Source organism: Orycteropus afer, unplaced genomic scaffold (assembly GCF_000298275.1).
Source record: "Orycteropus afer afer isolate SDZICR_OR568_19922 unplaced genomic scaffold, OryAfe1.0 scaffold00016, whole genome shotgun sequence".
NCBI classification, from domain to species: Eukaryota; Metazoa; Chordata; class Mammalia; order Tubulidentata; family Orycteropodidae; genus Orycteropus; species Orycteropus afer.
This window is the reverse complement of record NW_006921603.1, coordinates 1,912,337-1,929,038: the sequence shown is the minus strand read 5'-3', so window position 1 is coordinate 1,929,038 and position 16,702 is coordinate 1,912,337. Positions and strand designations below refer to the sequence as shown.

The window sequence follows — 16,702 nt, the reverse complement described above, 5'->3', positions numbered from 1 at the left end:
ACCCCTCCTTGGGTTTCCAAGGCAGTATCACTATGAAAGTAGATTGCCCAACCTTCCTTCTGAGAAGTGGCTGGTGGGTTTGAACTGCCAGCCTTCTGGTTAGCAGTCAAATGCCTTAGACACTACACCACCACAGCTCCCAGTCTTTTATTGGCAAATGTTAAAACACTTAAATATGATTAGATAATGGCATATTTTATAACTTTTTTTTTTTACCTGTTTGAGAACTGCTCACCAGTTAATATTTAAGAGAAATTAAATTTTCAAAATTACTGGCAAGTTTATAAAGGTATGAGTAGCTGGTCACATTTGGGTTAAAAATGATTAAAAAGTATTAATGTAAAATAAAGTGTGCAAATATAATTTTTTAAATTATATTTAAAATACTAATATATATATATATATATATTTTACAGAAAACTGCCACATTATAAACTTTGATTGGGTGAAACGAGGTTTAAAATCTGTGGTAGACTAAATAAAGTTTCCCAAAGATAGCCAGATCATTATTTCTGGAGTCTGTGAATGTTAACCTTCTATAATAAAGTGGCATTTGGCATACATGATTAGATTAAGATTTAGAGATGGAGAGATTATCCTGGATTATCCTAGTAGGTCCTAAATGCAATCACAAGTCTTCTTAAAAGAGGGGGATTCAGCTGGCATATTAAATATAGGTGATGAGTAAGGATAGTGTAAGCTCCAAAGAGGTACCCAAGGTAGAATAGTAGTTCAGGAATCCTGTGATTAGTCTGAAAGTTTAGGGCATAAGTACCCATAGAAGCCAAGTAGGCGGCCAGAGTCAGAATACACAAGAAATAGAGATAGATCCACTTGCAGATTACAGCCATCAAAAGAGCAATGAGAACTAGAAAGCATAAAAGGTCTGCAAGGTCTACAAGTTTATTCACACTTTTAGCTAAAGGTTTTTGTGGTTATGGAGTTAGTTAAGTTTAATCTGACCAGTTAGAGAATGAAGATATTTGGTCATACGTGACAAAGTTGAAGAATCTGATCTGCTAGGTCCTTGATACTCCTTAGGTTATCCACAAACCAGCATTATCATTATTACTTGGGAGCTTTTTTAAATTAAAGACTTGTCAGCACCAACCTGGAAATAAATCATAATTGATATTTTAACTAGATATGTAGATGTTTTTATGAGACCCACAGGACTAACACTTTTATGACAGGCAAATTCTGAGAGAAGGAACCTTTGAAATATTTGAATATCTCAATATGAAGGTTTTATTTCTTTAGGACCTTCAGTCTTTGCCATTGGTACTGCACTTCTAGGTTCACAAACAGACACACAACTTCTGATCACTTATTCTGACATTTTACCATGTGCTGCAAATACAATAATGAGAAAGAACACCTCAGTCACTGCCCTCGTGGAAAGTCAAGTGAGAAAAGACCTTAAATAAGCAATTACAATACAGTATTAGAAAAGTAATTATTGGGGAAGAAAATGACACTTCAAGAACACATAGGAGGGGCACCTGGACTAGTGCTCTAATTGGCTGAGTGCTGTGGTCAGCCAATTCAGGAGGGCTTCTCTCTCTAGAACCCTAAGGTCCTTGGCTTATACATTCTTCCCTGGAACCCTTGATGATCCCAATCCCAGAATCCCAAGATACTATCTTTCTCCATTTTGGATTTCAGACTGCATTGTTGAATAAAGAAGTGACATTGTACTGTTCACTCTTCTATTTAGGAATTGTTTTCTTTATTTCATATTCTCTCCTCATTTCATTACTCAACTGACAGACCCAAACCTGTTCTATCCACTTAATCATAAATCTTACCACCTTCAGCACATCATCTTGCCTCCTGATTTGGACTTGATGGAATCCAACCTGTAAGAACTCTCTTATACCTATACCTCTCTTAGCACCTGCCTTCACACCACCTTAGAAGCCTTGAAATAATCCTTAATTTTTACCTACCTGCTTTTACTTTCCTCCTTTCTTAGAGTAAGGAAAATAAAAGGTGACCTTTTTCAGAGCTGGTCTTCCTGTTCATAGTTTTGGTCTCACGCTTCCTACTTCTTCTAAATGCCTTCAACTCCCACCCCCATCCCCCTTTGGCAGCAACAGTTCCTTTCTCTCTGCTGGTATCTTTCCAAGTACCTCTTCCCTGTGTCCCTTCCTCCATACACTCCTGCCCCCTGAGCTGTCTCCCTGTGTGTAAGCAGTCCTTTTCTCACATGATTGTTCTCTCCAAGGAGTGTATCTACCTCAGGTAGATGTTCAACTCACATGCCTGTCTTGTGTTTGGCTGGAAGCCACAGGTGTGGGTTCAATTCCAGACCTGAAGGGCAGCTGGGGACCATAGTCTCAGTGGTTCCACCAGGCTCTATAGGACCAGCAAACCTGGTCCCCTCCCTTTTTTTTTTCCTCCAAAATGATTTTGAGTTTTCTTCCACATTGTTCTCCCTCTCTATTCAGGATCTCCTACAGATCCCCTTTCAAGTGTTTGACAGTGGTAGCTGGGCACCATCTAGTTCTTCTGGTCTCATAGTCATATAGGATGCAAATTGGATGGTGTACCAGTTGCTAGAACTAATTATTTCCATGAATTTTTGGTTTTCTTTATTCTTCTTTGTTCTGGATGTGGAGACACCCATCGTTGCATCTAGATGGCTGCTTGCAAGCTTTTAAGATCCCAGTCGCTACTCACCAAAGTAGGAGGTGGAATAATGTTTTGTGTAGTATGTTATGCCAATTGAGCTTGATGTCCCCTGCGACTATGGTCCTGAGCCCACAGGTTCAACTACTCGGTCCCTCTGGGTAGCTGGCTATGACCAAGTAGTGACTACAACCTTGCCCCTTGTCAGCTCTACTATATCCCTGGGAATTCAGATCATACACATAAACTTATAGGATCATTGTCTGCCACCCTATACGTGGTCTTGGGTACACTCCCTGCTTCACAGACATACCTACTAGTTCAGCCTGTCCACCCATCTATCCACCCGTATACCCATGTTTGCCTTCAATGACAATGCAGTACTGTATCACGTGGTGATTTTTACAGAGTAAGTCCCCATTAACAATGAACCATACCATTTAAGGAAACACAATAAATTTCTTGCTAGTTTGAAGATATAAATTTTTAAGAAAATCATATTGAAATATGAAAGTCTTAGTTGTCTATCTCTTCATATAATTAAAAATTATACATAGTTTATCTATTTATTTATTTATACCTATTTGTGAGCAAAATAAGGTTCAGATTATTTTCTACTATCTGAACCTTGCCCACTTATCTAACATTTCATCTTATATTTTCCCCACATGGATCATCTACCAAGGGAAAGGGAAAACTTCTTCCCTGAAATCATAGCACTTAATAATATTTTTATTTGTGTTTTTCCTTAGGCACGTATTTTTCATTATACACATAATGCATATAATTGTTTCCAAATGTTATCATTTAAGTTTCATGTTATTAAATTTGTGAAAATTTATGTCTTATATACAAATATATTAAAATCTTCATTGAGGACATATTTCATATGCTGTTTATCCTCACAGAAACAGTTAGTGCTAACACATTATTCTGCAAATATTTTAATATCTAATTATTTGATATCTGTTTTAAAATAAAATTATTACTATTCTGAAAATATTGCTTCCCATCACTTTTTTCAATATAGCAGACTAAAATTGCATAAAATGATTTGATGAAAATTCTTACTTTTTCGTGGTAGTTATTAGTAACATTTTACACTAATTTTGTCAATGAGGATGAATAATGATGGCTCAAAATAAATTATTTTTTTGGAGAAATGAGCCATCTTAGGACAACTCATCTATTTTTTATATTGTTTGTATTTTTATATTCACTATAATGTATAGTATAATTTTATACCATTATTAGTCTGCAGAATAAGGAAATAAATTGTTAAGATCTGCTTTCAAAACATAGTTGGACAATATGCTGCACACTATATGTATCAATATATGAAGCTAGATGATTCTAGAGCCTAGATCCTTCATGCGATGGTTTATATAAGTTTGGGAATTAGAAAAATTGACTCAGTCATGTACTTGACATTAGGTCTTTATAGTACCACAGGTGTTGTGAATCGAAAAATCATTAGACCTCTATAGAACATTATATTTATCAACTGGCTGTCTCCAGGGAAATAAACTTGTCTCTGTCACACACTGTCTACTTTTAAAGGTGTCATTAGGCTTTAACTATTTAGGAAGATATGAGGATCATGCTTCCACTTCAGTGACACTCAGTTCAAAGTCTTATTTACTGGCAAAAGTTATGCAGGAGGTCTTGTAACTAAAGTGTGGCTATATTAAGTGCTTTAAGAAGGTGACAGTTTCTGTACATGCTTGACATAAGAACAGATATGTGTGCAAAGAGGTATTGTGGAGTTTAAACTAGTGCTTTCTAACCTTTTTACCAATTATGACGCCATGCCTCCCTCTCACTGCACTCTCTGCTTCTCTGCTGTGTTTGATAATTCTTTGCAATGGCCTCACAGGACTCACAGACAGTACTTGTGCTTGTGGGGTTTCTTAGGGAAATAACAATGTTCTGCTTTTTCCATAAGGTTTTTACTGGCCAGACTTTTCAGAAGTAGACCACTAGGTCCTTTTCCTACACTGTCTTGGGCTGGAAACTCTGCTGAAGCCTGTCCATCATGAGTGGAGAGTGAAAAGAGATGGATTGACATAGTGGCTGCAACAATGGCTCAAAGATAGCAATGATTATGAGAATGGTGCAGGGCCAGGCAGGGTTTCATTCTGTTGTACGTTGGGGTCAGTATTAGTTGGAACTGACTCTGCAGCACCCAACAACAACAGGGAAGTAACAGATTGCAATTCATGATCAGGATCAGCTTGGAAGTAATAGAAACAATTCAGAATCCAGTTCCTCAAACAGGACAGCTTCTGTAAAAGCAGGCAGGCCTTTACCGCTAGGCCCTGCTTTTGCCTGCCCAGAAGCTGTGTAAATGTTTCAATTTTCTAGCTTATTGATAAGTGCCTGAGGCATCCCACTTTGCTGGAAGCATCCTGCTCCAAGGAACTCAGTTCTCTTGCTTCATGGGTCAGAAAGCCTAGCTCTGTCAACAAATGCCCTGAGGTACCCCGCTCCACCAGCAAGCTGCCTGCTCAAAGGTACTTGGTGCTTTCACTGTGACTCCGAGCCCAGTGCAGCCGTCTGCTAGTCCTGTGCCTCTGCTGGTCCCATGCTACACTGCTGCATTTTCCAGTGGTACATCTCTCCACTGTTAAAACAGTCCAGTGTTCAGCTTTGTCTCTTAGGTCTAGTAGTTTCTCAGCGTAGGGATCCTGCATCCATAGGATGCACTCTGCTCCCAAAGCCTCTTCTTTTCTTTAAGATAGATGAGTTCCTCCTCAACCTGTGAGATTATCTCTTTTGAAGCCTAGCAGGATGGGAAAATTGACCAATCCTTTTGGTGGGCCATAGGCATCTTATTCACATAATACAGCCAATCCCAGCAAGAGTTTTACACATCTTATTTGCATAGCCCCACCCAATCATTCTGTGGGAGTTAATTCATTGTATGGCTTGTGGTTTTAGTGAAATAAGATGTGTTTAGTATAAAGCGCTCTGGTAGCGTAGTGCCTTAAAGCACTTGACTGCTAACCAGAAGGCTGGAGGTTCAAACCCCCCAGCTACTCCTAGGCAGGAAGGTTGGATGATCTACTTCCATAGTGATACCTCCTCAGAAACCTAAGGAAGTGTCACTATGAGTCGACGGTCCAACTCGAGGGCACATAACAACAACAACGACAGCATAAAGTGCTGATAAGTTATGGAGGAAGAAAATTCTCATATGTATTTGGAAATGTGTCTAGCTAGTGTTTAAGATGGAGGGTAACACTAGAGATATGGGTAATCCATTAAGGCCTAGAGAATGAAATGGATGGAAATTTTGAGATGAAAAATATTGAAAAACTGTAGAAAATAATGTCATAGGAGATGAAAGGAGGAAGATGAGACACAAAATTAGGAAAAGTAAATTTGGAGTTGAAATCAAAGTAGAAACATTATTCAATAAGTAAGTCACTGATAGTTACTGAACATGAGTCACTTAATTTGGTTATTAGGAGATTCTATACAAGAAAACCTTTTCAAGAACAGTGCAGGGAGCCAGACTGCACAAAATTAAAGGAGGAACAGGAATGATAATGGTGATGACAATGATAGCACCTAGGATCTGAGTTCCCACCCCATAATTTACTTGGTGCTTAACCCAAAACAAAAACAAAAACAATCCACTGCCATTAAGTGAATTACAACTAATAGTGACCCCTGTTGTGTTTCCAAGGCTATAAATCTATATGGAAATAGATTGCCTCACCTTCATCTCACAGAGCAGATGGTGGATTTGAACTGCTGACCTTCTGGTTAGCAGCCAAATGCCTTACCCACTATGCAACCAGAGTTCATGCAATATCTTAGTTAGTACTCATAGCAGCTCTGTAAAGATGATAACAATTATAATCAGATGCAAGTAATCAGTATCAGAAAGGCAAAATATCATGACACTAGTATGTCTAACTCCTCTTGGTAACAGTCTGATCTCTCTAATTTATTATCAACCACATGCAGGGCATAGCATTAGTGACTAGATTTATCTAGACACCTTTGACATATATGGGCCCTGGAAGATGGATAGGTTGGAAGATAGCTAAACAATAATGATAGCTAACAAGTGATAGTTACTTTATGCCAATTATTCTGCAAAGCTCTTCAAAATAATTAATTTATCTTTCATAACAACCTGATGAGATACTATTATTACCTGAATATTTACAAAGAATGAAACTGAAATGAGATGGTAGATAAATTGTACTTTGTGGACCCATGATTTGAATATCTATATGCTTTGAATTCACTGATTGTATGCAGATATTTGGCACAAAGGCAGAGCAGAGACAGAGAAGCTGACAGCAATACCACCACTATTATTGATTATAATAACCTGAAGAGAAGAAAAAGGGAATAAATTTGGGTGGTGAAGAAATGGAACAACAGATGTAGATAAATCAAGTGACTCATTTCCTGAATTCGACATATTTATAGACATATGTGGAAAATTTCCAACTGACCACAAGTTTGATGAGAGTAAAGAAGTGATGGACTAAAAGATAGGGAAACACAGGATCTGGTAAAGGCATCTGGGGCTAGCATCTGTACACACCTTCAAGTACTTAGAAAGATACCAGCAGAGAGAGAGGAACTGTTGCTGCCAAAGGGGGATGGGGGTGGGAGTTGAAGGCATTTAGAAGAAGTAGGAAGCTTGAGACCAAAACTATGAACAGGGAGACCAACTCTGAAAAAAAGGTCACCTTTTCTTTTCTTTACTCTAAGAAAGGAGGAAAGTAAAAGCAGGTAGGTAAAAATTAAGGATTATTTCAAGGCTTCTAAGGTGGTGTGAAGGCAGGTGCTAAGAGAGGTATAGGTATAAGAGAGTTCTTACAGGTTGGATTCCATCAAGTCCAAAGTAGGAGGCAAGATGCTGTGCTGAAGGTGGTAAGATTTAAGATTAAGTGGATAGAACAGGTTTGGGTCTGTCACTTCAGTAATGAAATGAAGAGAGAACCAAATTAAGTGACTCATGTTTAGTAATTATCAGTGACTTATTGAATAATGTTTCTACTTTGATTTCAACTCCAAATTTACTTCCTAATTTTGTGTCTAATCTTCCTCCTTTCATCTCCTATGACATTATTTTCTACAGTTCTTCAATATTTTTCATCTCAAAGGTTCTTAATTCTTTCACTGTGACTCTGTGAGCCCAGTGCAGCCCAGTGCTAGTCCTGTGCCTCTGCTGGTCCCATGCTACGCTATTGCAGTTTCCAGTGGTACATCTCTCCAATGTTACAATAGTCCAGTGTTCAGCTTTGTCTTAGGTCTAGTAATTTCTCAGCATAGGGATCCTGCATCCATAGGATGCACTCTGCTCCCAAATCTTCTTCTTTTCTTTAAGATAGAGAAGTCCCTCCTCAACCTGTGAGGTTAATAGGGAGGAAGTGGGAGGGGAGCTGTTGCATTGTGGTAAATTGTGGTCAATGTCATAAGACAAAGTGTATGTGTGAACTGCTGTATGGAAAGTGAATTTGCTCTGTAAATATTCACCAAATCACAATTAAAACAAAAAAAAAGTTAATTGACAATAAAAATAGTATATATCTCCCCCCCCCCCAAAAAAAATCACCATGTTAGTCTCTAAAGATATGAGAGTGGAGGATAAATATGGTTCTTTATAAACCTACCACTATCAAATGGGAGATAATTAGAGAAGAACTTGGAACACTGTGTGCCCTAATAGAGAAACATAAATGGATCATGTTTGAGCATAGTTGGAACTTTGTCTGAGCCAGGTCAGGGAAAACTTCCCTGAATGTAAATATGAATCAGGAAGGGGAAGCAGAATGAATATAAATGGAACATCATAAGCAAGACCCTAGAGACTACAAAGGCTACAAGAGTGTTGATGAACTAATGGAGTTAGAAAGATTATCAATATGTTGAAGAGAAAAATATATACCCTGAAATATGCCAAATTGTGATGGGTTTGCTGGTTTTAAAACACAAAATATATTGTAAAGGAATCTAACTAAAGAAGACCTTAAGTTATTACTAAGTGGATGAAAATCATGCTACAAGACACAATGTTTGCCTTCTTTTGTTCAGTTCAACAGTTCAGCAAGCCTTTATTCAACAAGCGCTATGAACCAGACACAACAGTCCTTGGTGAGTAGGCCGCTAGATAAAACAGACAGTCCTTTAGCTCAAAGACTTCGGTATCCAGGAGGGCCTTAGGCATTGTGCCACTAGAACTCCTTTCCAATAGGGCAGGAGACACATACATGGGGAAATTCAATGATATAAGCTGAGTGAATATTCTGTATAAAACCTTGCCAACTGGATTCTGAGCAAAATGGGCTGTGGGATCACATAGTGGGGCACTTAAATTGGCATCAGACAGGGATGGCTTTACACAACAGAAGGTCTATTCCGTATTTTTTAATAAATATTTGGATAAAGAGCTAGAAATCCACTAAATATTAAGCTCTGTAAAGGCAGAGAAAGAATATTATCTATCCCATTAGCTGTGACTAAAACACAGAGACCATTAAATAAATTTATCTTGATTGAATAACTGAAAACCCTTTCATATTTGTAGAAGGAGATATATGTTAATATAAATATTTTAATTAATAAAAGTAAAATATGAAACCAATTTTATAAGCTGGGATAATAATATATAATATTCCAAAATATAAAAACTTACACTAAGGTAATGTTATCAACTATACAATGCAAAGGATCCCTGGTGATGCGGTAGTTAAGTGTGTGGTTGCTTAACTAAGAGGTCAGCTGCTTTAAACCACCAGCTGCTCTGTGGAAAAGCAATTTGGCAGTCTGTGTCTATAAAGATTTACAACCTTGGAAACCCTATGGGGGCAGTTACACCCTGTCTTATAGGATTGCTATGATTGGAATCAACTTGACAGCAACAGGTTTTATACAACGACAAGTATGAGACAATCTTGCTGAGAAGGTAGCAGTCTCTGATCAATGGAATTCACATTGTGACATGACTGTCAAAGAAAGTCATTATTTAAGTTTCACTAATATGTTCAGGGCAAAGGAAGTGATTTATTCCACTAATCTCATTTTCTTTGATAGAATTTCTCTAGATAATTGTGTCCAGTTCTTGATACAATTTTTTAAAGAGGGATATTCACAAAATTGAATATGTTTTCAGGAAGGCAATTGAGAAAATAAAAAGTCTGAAACAACTTAGCATGAAGAACACCACATCCTATTCCATCTCCTAAATCATGAGATGGTATATAGTTACAGAGTTAATTTTCATTATAAATGAGAATTCCACTAGAGAAGTATAGACTTTCTCAGTCTGTGGCTCTGTATGTCCTGTTCTTAAGGGCTTTGGGATTTAATTTGATCTCTTTAATTAATGGTGTTGGAAGAGTAGAAAAATTAAAAGAGTGAAAATTATTAAATTGCCTTTTTTTATAACATATATATATATATATATATATATATATATATATATATATATATATATATATATATTCTTCTATTTGGTTTAAACTCTGATTCACTATGTTGTTTTGTTGTTACAATCATATTTAATTAAGAATATAAGGTACTTTACAAATTTAAATAGTTAAAGGGAATTTTACATTTTTGACTGAACAGGCATACAAAGATCTTGTATATGGTTTCTGTATGTTTATAATATGGCAGATCCAGAAAGAAGTAAGCTATAAGATGGTTTGAGTCTTAGGACACTGTGTTATACTGGATTCTCTACAGAAGCAAACCAGTGAAGCAGAGAAAGAGAGAGAGATTTGTATCAAGGAAATGGCTCTCACAGTTGTAGGGGCTGGCAAGCCCAAGTCCCAGGGTCAGAAGTCAGGCTGGGGGCTTCTCCTGACTTATATAGCTGCAGAGTATGATGGATTCAAGTTCAGCTGGTAATATAGCAGGCTACTGGCTGCAGAGTCTGATGAATTCAAGATTGGCAGGTAAAATGGCAGGCTTACAGGCTGTGGAGGCAACAATCCCAAGATAGACAGGCAATATGGAAGGCCACTGGATCAAGTCCAAAGAATCAGAGGTCAGATCATAACAAGCCAGATGCAGGATCCAGATCTAATAAAAACCAGAGAGTTTTGCTAGAACACCCATATATATTGGAAACAGGCCACACCCCCAAGGAAATACCCTTTCCACTGATTGGCTGCTCATAGCAGATCTCATCATAGAGGATAACTACATCATAACTGACAAACCACTGAGAATTATGCCCCAACCAAGTTGACCACAATCTTAACCTTCACAGACTTTCATGAAAAAGTGAATCAGTTTTGGTATTATTCTATTGTAATTATTCTTACAGAAGTGGACAAGATAACATGTAGAGAATGTCTGAAAGTGTGATGAATTTGTGTACATGTGTCTCTTGATATCTTTAAAATGAAGAGAGAGCAAATTCCTACTATCTGTACTTAACCAATTAAAGGTAATAACAAAACAATCTGGATGCCTCTGTGAAAATATGATAGTCATTTTGTTACTTTGTTCTCCCTTTGCAAGCTGCTGATAATCCAGTTTTCTTATCTAGAGTTGCTGAAGAGTTACTGAAGATAAAACATGCATAATCCAATTGAAGGACAATTCCTTTACTTCTGTACTATATACCATTTGGTTGTAACCACAAATATTTCCAAACTTTGCCAAATGTCTCTTCTGTGGCAAAATCACCTCACATGGGTGCTGTTTTCTATCATGTTGAACGGTGCATGGCTTATTGTAGGCTATCAAACTTATTTGTTGAATACCTGCATGAAAATAAGTATAATATCCATCACTACTGTCATGCTTACCTCCAGTCTTTTTTAATGTAACAATAAAAATTCTCTATATACTGTTGTTTCCATTTGTAGATACTCTGTTATGCTCCACCTTATGTTCGGAGGCAATCTTATCATAGGTTCGGTGGATATCCTTCAGCTTAATTACGTTGTCTCAGTAGAGTAAAACAGTACATGATAATAGCATTAAACTTTGTCTTGAGGCTTAAATGTGCTAACAGATTGCAGACATTAGGGATCAAAGTTTGCCTAGATTAACCCCAGATTGGCTTATGCATACATTTTGTCTGTCTGCTTTCTTTCTTTCTTTTACTCTTTGGTCATATTAAGAACATATAGAATGTTGCATTTTTACATTTCTGCACATCTTCAAAATATTTCAGCGTTTCCTTTTAGATTCAAGCAATCCTTTACAGTGTTGTTTTGAATAATGCTGTTCTTTTAATCACTGTTAATCTCTAGGAGGATTTTCATTAGAAACTTTGTAATTTTCTAATTAAAGGTTCTTGAAAGTATGTTTGAATAGATAACTTTCATTTTTTGCAAAGTAGTAAAAATTATTTCTTTCCTTTGTCTTGAGGAAAATATAGAGATTACTAAATTTCCCATTTTGCATATCAGTGGGCAACACTACGCAATTTAAGCAGAAATGTTAGGTTATAGCAAAGAAACACGAACACATATATAGTAATGACAGTTATAGAGAGAATAGTATTGAGTGATTGAGAAAAATAAAAATAAAATGTACGGACAAAGGATGGGAAAAGTTGAGCTATTGCTCTTTTCAGAAAATACCCAAATAGTGACTGCTAGGCTGTACTAAAAAAAGAGGAAGAAATCCAAGACGGAGAATTATCCTATAATTGGTGCTGAAGATGGCAGGTACTTCATTTCTTGGGTTGCTTTGGGCCTAAATTTGAAATGAATGTTTCCTCAAGTAGAGAACATGCTGTGACATCCATTCTTTCCTCTGGCCTGAAATAAAACATCCATAACAACAGCAAAGAAGTTAAGTTGGTATTACATGGTCTCATTTCCACACAAAGTTTATTTGATGAGGCATAGGCCCTTGTCTCCTGCTAAAGCAAACATACTGCTTTCCTGGAAATTAGGAACTGAGCTAATAAAAATCTTGTTTAAAAGTCTATATAAAGTTAAAGCCAAAAGTAGTATCATGACAAGCCAAAACCATGTATGAGATGAAGTCACATGTGTTGGGAGGTGCAAAATGGATGATTATAAATAGGAAGCTATTTGGATGAAAGAAAAATGGATTTAGACATACAGAAAAAAAATAGAAATAAAGAGGAACAGCTATGAAGTATTCCATTCCTCAGATGAATTTCACATTAGGCCCAGCAATATAACATTTCTGTTTTTATAGGCTTGTAATTTTGAGCTTGTTAGTATGGATCTGGATTCTTTGCAGCCAATGGAACTTTGATTTGAGCAATCACTGTATTCATAAGCAGATAGCTGTAACTGCTAGTATCCTATAGCTACCCTACTTTGGACACTGCTAACTCATAATCTCAATAGCCATGTTTTTCTTGCCCTTAGGTGTTATCTCACCTGTTTTCCAAATAATCTTCCCTTAATATTTTGGCTAGGAGCTCTGGTAGCATAGTGCCTAAGGCACTTGACTGCTAACCAGGAGGCTGGCGGTTCAAACCCACCAGCTACTCCTCAGAAGGAAGGTTGGGCAATCCTACTTCCATAGTGATAACTGCCTTGGAAACCCAAGGAGGGGTCGCTAGGAGTCGGGGCCGACTCGATGGCAAATAACAACAACAACAACAACAACAATATTTTGGCTACTTAAAGAAAAACCAGAGGACTCTTGGTGGCACAGTTGTTAAGTGTTTGACTCCTAACCAAAAGGTCAGAGGATAGAACCCATAAGCTGCTCCATGGGACAAAGATACGGCAGTTTGCTTCCATAAAGATTACAGCCTAGGAAACCCTATGGGTAGTTCTACTCTGTACTGTAGAGTTGCTAGGAGTTGAGATCCGCTCAACAGCAATGCGTTGAGGGAAAACTGCACATAGTGCTCTTCCTGCTATTTGGCTTCACAGATCTTACTGTAAGGTAATGGAAAAATGCACCAGCCTTCTTGAGTCTCCCCTACTACTGTGATAAGAGAGAAGAATTCAAGATTATCTCTGGAATTGAGCACTGCATCAATTCATCTTCTTCCATCTGTTGAGAAAGCATCATTCAGCTGAATGACTGACTTGGAAATCTAAACAACACAGGAGTTATTCTTAATGGGCTTCCTTTTCTTCTTCATAACTCCATTGTTGTAACAGGGGTAGTGAATCTTGACAGAAGTGCTGAGGTGAGCAGTCTGTTGAGAGAGAAAAAAACAGGTATAGGAATCATTCTGTGGCAATAGATGCAACACTACATTTTTACTAGCCAAGAATTTCCTCAGGACTAAGAACCATCATAAATCTTTCTACCATTGAAGAACATGTATATATATAACTGGTTTTACTTGGAACAAATTAAGATAAAAATCTATATTTAACTTAAAAACTTGTTTCAAAACTACACAGCACATCAGAAAAAAACACTACTGTCAAGTTGATTCTGACTCATAGCAACCTGATAGGACACAGTAGAATTGCCCCATAGGGTTTCCAAGGCTGTAAATCTTTACAGAAGCAGATTCCCACATCTATTCCCTAAGGAGAAGCTGAGACCTTTAACCATTGAGCCAGCAGTGCTTCTCCATGGCACAATTATGTAAAATTTCTTTTACTTAAGACCGTCCATGTATTTGAGTTATTAAAAAGTGGTTTTCCTACTACTTTTTTTTTTTTTTTAAAAAAAAAAGCACTTTAGGGACAAGGTTTGCAGGTCTGATGGAACCTGAGACTATGGCCCCTAGCTGCCCTTCAGGTCTGGAATTGAACCCACTCCTGGGACTTCCAGCCAAACAAAAGACAGGCATATGAGCTGAACATTTACATTAGGTAGATACACTCTTTGGAGAGAACAATCATGGGAGAATAGAAGGGCTGTGTATGCACAGGGAGGCAGCTCAGGGAGCAGGAGTGCATGGAGGGAAGGACACAGGGAACAGGTAAGTATGGGGAGGATGTGGGAGGGGAGCTGTTGCATTGTGGGAAATTTCAGTCAATATCATGAGACAAAATGTGTGTAAGCTGCTGTATTGAAAGTGAATTTTCTCTGTAAACTTTCACCCAAATCACATATTAAAAAAAAAAAAAAATTAAGTTAAAAAAAAGTACTTTTGTTTCTTGAAAGTCTAGAGACATATTGTAGAATCAAAGACCTTGGAACACCAAGGGAATCCTTTATGTCAGATCTTAGGCTCCCACAGAATGAGTAGGATGGTAGGACAACTGTATAATCACTTCCCTAACTCTTTCCACATTTCTTTCAGGGCATTATCTGAGTTAATATTTACATTTAGGTCCCTGACTTAAACAGAGCAGGGTTACGTGCAGGTCTCATTATCTGCAACAAATTATCCTTGACTCCTATAGATCTCAGATTGCAAAAAAGCATTACATGCATGCTGGGAAAAATTATAGGGAGGTTTTTGTCTGTTTGTTGGTTGCATCCAAGCTGAATACTTACCAAATCTTTTAACCCTGTTAATTCCCAATGGACAATATAGATTCATAACCCTGAGTGTTTCCTTAGAACTTGTCTTCTATGTTTCAGAGATTAGTCCTTTAGATTTAAAGTCTTATGTTTTTAAACCTGTGCCATACATAGAACCCTTCCTGTTCACATAAACTCTTATCCTAGCTCTTTTTCACTTAGTAGCCCATTATTATTCTGAATGTCACTACATCTAGATCTATATTGGTATCATTCAGGATTCTATGCAAGTCTTATGTTTTTCAAGATTTTTTTCCACAACTATTTCCACCCACTCTGGCAAAGCTGGGAAAGTTCACTAACTTTATGTTCATTATCCAAGCTCATGGTTGAGCTTAACCCATTAAGAGTTCATTTATTCTCATAGAAGTTAGATAACAGAGTCTGTGGGTAGTGAAAATGCTTAACGTGCTCAACACTAACTGAAAAGTTGGAGGTTTATATCCACCAAGAGGTGATTAAAAAAAAAAAAAAAATGCCTTGTGAACTACTTTCAGATAATGAGCCATTGAAAACCCTATGAGGGCTTAGTCTCCAAGAAACACCAAATGGTTGATGATGCTGATGCAGTGGGAGGGCCCAGAGGTTCTAAGGCCCTGGAGGCCTTGACAGCTTCTGCGGAGGCTTTGGCAGTGACCTCCTGGGCCTGGTTGTAATATAGTTGAGATGGGACCCAGGACATGAAGTTCACACCAGTCAACCCAAAGATGATGAATGGCTCCACATCAAGGACATGCATATCATTTCCCTGAAGGATATCTATCTCTTTTTGCTGTCTAACAAGGAGTCTGAGATCATTGACTTTTTTCTGGAGATTGCCCTCCAGAACAAGGTTCTAAAAATCATGCCTGTGCAAAGGCAGAAGCATGTGGGCCAGAGGACCAGATTCAGGACAATTGTTGGAGTAGGGGATTACAATGACCACATCTGTTGGCCTGGACATTAACTGCTTCACTGAGGTGGTTACAACTATCCACAGGGCCATCATCCTTGCCAAGTTCTGCACTGGCCCCCTGCCAGGAAGCTACTGAGGGAACAAGGTTGGCAAGCTCCATACTGCTTCCTGCAGGGTAACTGGCTTCTGTGGCTTTATGCTAGTGCACTTCATCCACACATGCATAAGCACTGGCCTTTTCTTGGCCCCATGCCAAGAAGTTGCTGCTGATAGCCAATATTGATGATGGCTATACCTTGGCCAGGGGCTACTCTGCCACCCAGGCAACTTTGCCAAGGTTATCTTTGATACCATCTCCATGACCAACAACTATCTCAACCCTGATATCTGGAAAGAGATTATGTTCCCCAAGTCTCCCTACCAGGAGTTCACTGACTATCTCATAAAACCTGCACCTGAGTCTCCATGCAGATGACACAGGCTCCATCTGTGGCTACCATACAGTGGTTTTTATACCAGAAAAATTAAATGAGTTAATTAAAAGAGAGGGAGAGGGAAAAAAAAGAAAAGAGAACCTAATAAAGCACAGTTCTACTCTGACACGCTCACCAGGAGACGGAAATGACTTGATCACAACTGGTTTACATTTTGTCCACTTAGGTGTGGGGCACTTTTCCCCCAGAACCCCACCTCTCATGTTGTTTGTTGTTGCTGTTAGGTGCAAGTGTCATCAAGTCAGCTAAAAAGCTCCCAAAAGATGGC

At 38.0% G+C, this 16,702-nt stretch overlaps 1 pseudogene; it reads left to right on the top strand.

Moving 5' to 3' along the window:
- The first annotated feature begins 15,775 nt into the window (after window positions 1–15,775).
- Window positions 15,776–16,468, top strand: LOC103213649 (annotated as a pseudogene).
- Window positions 16,469–16,702: the final 234 nt, after the last annotated feature.